The following is an 8,230-nucleotide window of genomic DNA, read 5'->3' on the forward strand; positions in this document are numbered from 1 at the left end:
TGGGGAAAGGAAACCACTAACACAGAGTCACTGATGTAGGACTCTGCTTAGCATATTTCACGAAGCACAGTGGAACTTAAGAAAAAGAAGAGTGAGAAGAGGTGGGGTGAGGAGGGCAGCAGGAAACCCAATCATCCAGATTCTCTGATCATAATAGTGGTTTGGGATCTTACTTTGAATAAGGTAAGAGCCTACTGGGGGGGCATGAGTTATAACAATACCTACACCATGTGTAAAATGAATTAACCTGTATACAAGATTTTCTTCTTTCTCTTCCTCTTCTATGCTGCCTTACTTTCTTTTCTTTTCCTCATCAGATTTTCTTTTCTTCACTTCTTTCCCTTCTCTTCCTGCTCCACCTCACCCTCCTCCTTGTCCTCCCCCCGCCCCTCTCCTTTTTGTCTTAGACTCTGCCTCCCAGAATTAGAACTGAGTTTGCATCCTAACTCGGCCACTTGCCAGATCCCTGCATTCGCACGTGATGGTGGAGGCACCCATGTGAATGACTTCGGAGTGTCGCAGAGAATGCATAAATATGCATGAACCAGCTGGTCTTTATGAAAACCTAAGTTGCTAATGTCAGCATTTGTCCTCCTGTTCTTCTTCCAAAATGGGAATCTGACTTGTCTTCTGACATGACATGTCTTTATAGCTATGAGCCTGATCTAATTTCAGATCTGATGTTTGCCTTCTGGCTGGTTTATATGACCCTTGGTGTTTGGTCTCCACCCCAAGTCGATTCATTCTGGCTATAATGCTTGAAAAATACTCCTTTTAAACAGAGCCTACATGTCCTTCTTAATCTTTCATCATGGCTTGGGCCCTCCATATTCGACTGTCTAGGTTTCTATTCATCTCTGCACCAGCGGCTCTATAATTTCATGTGCTGGTAAGAATGGTAAAGGACATAAACATTCATGCTCCCAGGAGGCTACCAAATAAATATACTGAACCATCTTCTCGATGATTAAGCAGATTTTAATCTACAAAGACCTCAAGGAGATAAAATGTGGCAATATATCTAAGTTTATTATAAATTAAAAATCATCTCCATTGTATTTACTGACTTTCACTATAAAAACAGCTGACAGTTGTCAAATTATCTTACTAGAGAGTTAATTTTCCCTTTGGGCTTATTTATGTGTCCAAATAATATGTTTTAGATATTTTAGGAAGACATCAATATGACTGGAGTAGGATACAATGATTATTAATGCATTTTATTTTTCTTAATTATGTCAGATGCACCCAAACTCACAGTTAATTTGGTTTTCTTTTTTTTTTTCTTTTGTCTTTTCCCTTCTCTATTTAAAACCAAATGCTTTATTTCACACACCATAAAAGCTCAGTGCAATTCATGTGTGGTGGATAGATATTTATAAGTGCTTTCTTCCTGCTGCTGCTTAAGCCAAACATGAATCAAATAAATGGACTTGAGGTGATTTCTATGAGAAAATTAATTTATTTTTTATACCTTGCCACCATTAGGTGAAAAATCTCAGTTTTGGGTTATGGGCTATTTTTCAAAAATTGTATTTTAAAATTAATGAGGTTAAGAATTCAGGCTAGACGCCAAATATGTAAGTTGCTTTTATCCCATGCTCTTTTATTTCCTACCTAAAATAAGTCTTGCTAGACATGTGGCTATCCACATTTACAGCTCTGTTGGCAAGATGCTTTTTTTCCCCCCAAATCAAGGCAGTTTCAAAATCGCTGTCTTTTCAGGAGTCAATGGGAAGTTTTTTTCCAGGCACAGTTGTAGATTTTACTAATTTCACTATGACCCTTGAGACAGAAATAATGAGTGGTGGTACCCAATATATTACTTTATTCTTAATTCAAGGCAGTTTTAACATTCTTTAAGAACCCCATTGCACAGTGAGTTGGCATAATTTCTGGATTTTGAAATTTCTCAGAAGAATTTTGCAAAGTACATTTTAGGAAGTGACATAAACTCATAAATCTTTTACCAGAGATTTCACTCTGAATAAAGTAAGAATCCACTGGTGACTTTTAATCCGAGGAGAGAGGTGAGTTCCAACACCAGTCCCCACCTCATCGGCTCGCCTGAGTCCCTTGGCTAGTTCCTGCACAGGACTTAGAATGTTGCCTGGCGTTCAGCAAATGTGAGCATTTGTTTGGTTGCTTGATTTTACTAGATCTGGAGTCAGAACTGGGTTTGAATTTGCAGCTTCATCACTTACTAGACTCCCTCATCTGTGACATTGAGGAAGTGCTCGCAGTGAGTTGAATGACCTTAATATCATGACCCTATGAAAATCCACTGAGCATATACTAGCAGGTTACATTTAGAACCTTCACCTTCAGCAATTATTTGGCATCTTATCTGTAGTGGTCCAAGACCCTAAACAGACAAAAAACCTTTTTGATGATTACTCACCTGAATGCTTTGGCACAAGGGTTAAGATGCTATGTGTTAAGATGCTATGTTATACCTTGCAGTGATCCTTGATCAAATTCTTTCTGTTAATCATAAACATTCCTGCCCCTTTCAATGTGTTTCATATTTTTCTTCTCTGGGAAGAGTAAATTCCATTCACATGAAATAAAATATAATGTATTAAGTTAGGTTATTGAAGAGGTTCCTGAGAAGGAGAGGGCATGATCACATCACCACCTCAAGACCCTCTCCCTCTCTCTCTTTAGCTTCTTACAATTATGGTGCATCAGGCTAGGCCTTCTAAAAATCCTGCATTTTTTGCAAATATCTATAAACTAACCTGTGTCCATGATGATAACTAGTTACCCCAAATCTCATACAATATTTGAAAACAAGTTTTAAAGTTTTGTACTCTAGTATGAGCTCTCACTTTCAAAGAATGTTTCTGAGGTTTTCCCCCACTCACTTTTCAACTCACTGCTTCTTTATTCCTCAGAAGGTTTCTGTTTGATTTCAGCTGATATTACTTGTCCTTGCATGCATTTTGTTGTCTGAGAATCACTATTGTACATTCACTTTCTATTGTTGCCCAACAAATTAGCGGGCATTTAGTGGCTTCAACAGCACACAATTGTCCGCTCCATCCTATGGGGCAAGAGTTTGAGTCCCGCTTAGTTAAGTCCTGTGCACAGGGTCTCATGAGGTTATAATCAAGATGTTCGCTGGGCTACAGGATCGTCTGGAGGCTTGCTATGGAAGAAACGCTTCCAAGCTCTTTTAGGTTTTTGGCAGAATTCATTTCCTTGCCGCTGTAGAATTAAGGATCCTCCACTTTTGGGCTGTTGTCCTTATAGGTTGCCCTCAGGCCCTTCAAACCAAGCAAGTGTTCAAAGCCACTCTATTTCCTTGTCCTGTGGATTTCCTCCACACAGCTTCTTGCTGGTCTCTCCCTCCAGTCTCCTAGGCCACCCACTTACATAATGCAACCTAATCATGCAGTGACATCCGCGATCTCGTATTCTATTCATAGTCATATTCTATTGGCTAGATGCAAATCATAAGTTTAATCTGCATAAAGAGGGGAGGATGACACAAAGGCATGGATACCGGCAAACCATCACTTCTGGGTCTGTCACCACAGCCTGTCTCTTGGTTTCACTGAAAATGGAACTTCAGGGTTTTATGTCTAGTCTACCTTTTTTTTTTTTTTTTTTAAGTTTATCCACTTATTTTGAGAGACACAGAGACAGTGTGAATTGAGGAGAGACAGAGAAAGAGGAGAGGGAAAGAATTCCAAGCAGGCCCTGTGCTGTCAGTGGGGCTCAAACTCACAAAACCCTGAGATCATGACCTGAGCTGAAACAAAGAGTCCAACACTCAACCAACTGAGCCCATATTCTGGTTTGTTTTTAATGCTGTCTTATGAATTCCAAAATTAGGGTAGAAATACACTGACTGAGATCTCTTTGTTTATACTAAAAGCCCATTGACAGAAATTTTAATGACTCACTGAGGGCTACCATTTCTTTAGGCCATATTATAGTTTTGGACATGTAACATCTCGTATCTGTGTTGTAAACCCATCGCATTTTCTGTTGTAGCTGTTCGTCTAGATGCAATTAAAATTATAACGTGCATCTGTAATGTTTAGGATGATTGGGAAGAGGAAAGGAAGAAAGAAAACTAGTATCAATGTTGGATAGTAAGATTTAGTTCTAATATGTTGCTGTACTAATCTAGGGTACATTATTATTTTAACAATATTATGTTTTATGATTCACAAAGTTGGATTTTTAGTTAGTTATGATCTTTCTTTCAACAATATTTTTCAGTTTTCACAGTATAAGTTTTATACTTCTTTTGTTTAATTAGTTCTGGGTATTTTTTTATGGTATTGTGAATGGAATTGTCTTCTTAAAGTAATTTCTGGATTTGTTGCAAAAATAGAATTGTTTTGTGTATACTGATTTTGTATTTTCTGTATATATCACTTTGTTTTAGGTTCATCTCTCATACTCTTACATATTCTCAAAGGGAGAATTTTGTTTTGCCTCTTTTTTCCAATCTAGAACAGTTTCTCTTTTGATAAGTGTATTAAGGCTGGTTACATTTGTGAATATGGAAGGCATACTTCGTGATATAACATTGGCATGTTACCTCTTCTCTTACATTTTGCACCACAAAATCTTAGCCAATGGTATTCTCTTCCACCGTGCTTACTTCTGTCCTTGAAATATGCGGAGATTTCTGTTATTTGAGTCATCCTGTTTACACAGTATTCTTTAAGTACCAGCTAATGCAGGTAAAGTAACGAGTGGATATATTCTATCTCCTTTCCCTTTTTCACTTCCAAATTTTAGCGTATTTATGGTTTTTACATTACCAGGTCAGGTCATTTCTTTCTTACATACTTCTCCTTTACTCTAACCCTCATAGCTGCTTCCTCTTAGATCTTAGTTAATATATTTGCATGTTTAATACATATCCATTATAAATGTAAAATGTTTCTTGGCAGTCCTTTAGTCATGGTTTTTAGCAAGCAACTCTTGGATGATGAAAGTTTAAAACCCATTCGTTTTTAGATTTGAAATTTAGTACTTTTCCTTGGCATCACTATTATTGTATATTGAAATAAAATGTTTTACTTTCGTTGATAGTTAGCTAGGTTGTTGCAGTTCAACCATTAGGCCTGAGATAAATAAAACAACTGAAGAAATCATTACTATTTTTTTCAAATCCTTTACTTTAAGGGCATCAGATCAGAGAAGGTACGTGGAAGGTAGTAATCCCAACATTTTGGCATCACTTTTTCTTATGAGGTACTTACCAATTTGCAAATAATTCATATTCAAGACTGTCTTAAATTCTTTGTTTTTGTGAAGGTTGATGTCTGGGCTTTCTCAGGCGCAGTTTCTGCTGATTTATTTTGCTTCCCTGAATGAAAAATATTTTCCTATTTCTTTGTAGGCCTCATGATTTGTTGTTGTTGTTGAATATTGGGCTTTTGATTTTTATGATGTGGCAGCTCTGGAAATTAGGTATTTCCTTCTCTAGGGCTTTCCAGATTTCTTTCTAAAAATCTGTAGCTGGGGCGCCTGGGTGGCTCAGTTGGTTAAGCGTCCGGCTTCCAGCTTTGGTTCAGGTCATGATTTCATGGTTCCTGGGTTTGAGCCCCATGTTGGGCTCTGTGCTGACAGCTAGCTCAGAGCCTGGAGCCTGTCTTCAGAGTCTGTGTCTCCCTCTCTCTCTGACCCTCCCCTGCTCTTGATGTCTCTCTCTGTCTCTCAAAAATAAATAAAAAACAAACAAAAAATCTATAGCTGTATTTGTTCTCCAAACTCTGTGACAGGTATTACTTGTCATGTGTACTCATTGAAGTCTCTGTTCCTTTAGCTCCATGTTCAGAAAATGCTTTGATAGAGTTTTCCCTGAATGTCAGGAACTAAAACTGATAAACAAAAATACACAATCAATCACTCAGTAGAAAGAAACAAGTAAGGTAAAAGGAGGAAAGAGAAAGGAAGGAAGAGAAACAATGCTCTCTCCCAGGCTTTGCGGAGCACTTTTTCTGCTGTGTCTGTTTGGTGGGAGTCCTGTGTTTAGCTAAGTTTGCTCCAAGCCTAGGATCAAATCAAAGGGAAGGTTTATGGTTTTCTCAGGACTTTTTTGAGCATGTATCTTGCTCAAAATTCTGTATAAGCAAAAAAAAAAGTAAAAAAAAAAACAAACAAACAACAAAAAAAAACCCAACAGTAAGCCCTCTGCATAAGCAGTTGGTTTTTTTTTTAATAATTTATTGTCAAATTAGTTTCCATATAACACCCAGTGCTCTTTTCCACAAGTGCCCCCCACCATGACCACCACCTCCCTCCCCCGCCCCTTTCAGCTGTTGGTTAGTTTTCAGTATTCAATAGTCTCTCAGGTTTTGCGTCCCTCTCTCTCCCCAACTCTCTTTCCCCCTTCCCCTCCCCCTGGTCCTCCATTAGGTTTCTCCTGTGAGACATACTAGTGCAAACAGACGGTATGGGTACTTATTTTCCCTAGCATGACACCCTTGAGGTCCATGCATCCACTTTGCTTGGTTTTGAATGTCCTGATTTCACAGTCTCACCCCTAGCTTCTCCCCCAGACCTTAGGTGGTCTATTTGTCTCTACCCCTAATCTTTTTCTCCATGTGCTGTGGGTCAGTAGTCCACTTGTAGCTTTTATGAGGAGTGTTCGCCACTTTTTCCTGCCTGCATTCCAAGTTATGGGAGACAGACTTAGAAGTCAGTCCTACAAATATCCTGCAGCTTTATTAGAACAGACATACACAGTCTTGTCCAAGAATTAGGGCAAATGGGAACTGAGTGTTGCAGCTCAAGACCAGGGCAAATAAAAACACAAGCTTTTGTGCCTTTTGTGCTTTTGGAGTTGGCTTTCTCTTGGCTGGACATTTGCTAGGTGGCAATCCTTTATTTCTAGGGCTCTCACAAAGTGGGTTTACATAGCTTCTGGTTGTTTTGTCAAAGTTTTAGGTGGGAAGGAGAGTTAGGACCTTCCTAGTTTGCCATTTTGCCGATGTTGGATTTTGTCAGAATTTTGGGCTACCCAAATAGTTCCAATTTTTTTCATGTTTCTCCCTACTTTCCGGCATCTTATATGTGGAAAGATGAGCTAGGGAATAAAAAGAAAATCAAAAGATGCATTGTTTACCATGCAACAGATTAGCTCTATTCCCTATTGTGCCACAAAGAGATACTAAGTCCTAATGATTCAGGTTTGATGATAGCATTTGTCCATAGAAATATGTTTTCTGGTTTGTGTAATATTTATGTAAAATATGTTATGCTGCATTTGATTTTCTTGTAGAGTTTGTCAATATCTTTATATTTCAAATGTTTTCATATGCACTTCTTGTATCACTTACATTTTATTTTAAGTCATAAAATTATTTGCTTTCAATTTAAAAGAAGGAATTATTCTTTCTCTTTTATTTAAAAGTTTTTTAATGTTTATTTTTGAGAGAAAAAGAGACAAAGTGTGAGCAGAGGAGAGTCAGAGAGGAAAGAAGACACAGAATCCGAAGCAGGTTCCAGGTTCTGAGTTGTCAGCACAGAGCCCAAAGTGGGGTTCAAACCTGTAAACTGTGAGATCATTACCTGAGCCGAAGTTGGATGCTTAAAATCACACCCCCCCACCCCCGTTTTTAGAGATTTCTTATATTTCTCTTTTTAAAGAATACTTTTCTTTAAAAGTGAAACTGTAATGTGTGGACATAGGAATTGTCTTTGTGAAGGTAATTTTCAAAATCGTGTTGATTTAATGAACCCAATCAGTGTTGAATTATAAGATGTCTTCACAAGTAGTCTTCAAAGTTGGTTTTTACTTTCAGTTACCTTTCCAATTAACCAACAAGTGCTTCATGGGTAAAAACTTGTCCAAATAAAACCTTTGAGAATACAGAGGTCATTTTGACAGAATGTCCAACCAAAAACTTTCAAATGATTAAATAATGAAATGAAGACAAACAATAGAAAGGAATGAATTGCTTTATGATTTTGATGGCTTAGAAGAGTGTGCCAAAATGTTTATGTCCCATTGAGTCAATCACTGCTTACTATCATGATAAACATTCTTGTGCATATGGTTGGCACATATTTCCAACTGTCTCCTTATACTTTTTTATGTTTTTGTCTTTAAAAAATATATTGTTATAATAAATTTATATGTGCTCATTACTAAGAAATATAAACATTTAAAGAAAAGCATAAATAATAAAATACATACCATTCCCAAATTTTACAAGTCTAAACTGTCTTGGTAAGGATCTTTTCTATTATGATGGCA

Source organism: Suricata suricatta, chromosome 14 (genome assembly GCF_006229205.1).
Source record: "Suricata suricatta isolate VVHF042 chromosome 14, meerkat_22Aug2017_6uvM2_HiC, whole genome shotgun sequence".
NCBI classification, from domain to species: domain Eukaryota; kingdom Metazoa; phylum Chordata; class Mammalia; order Carnivora; family Herpestidae; genus Suricata; species Suricata suricatta.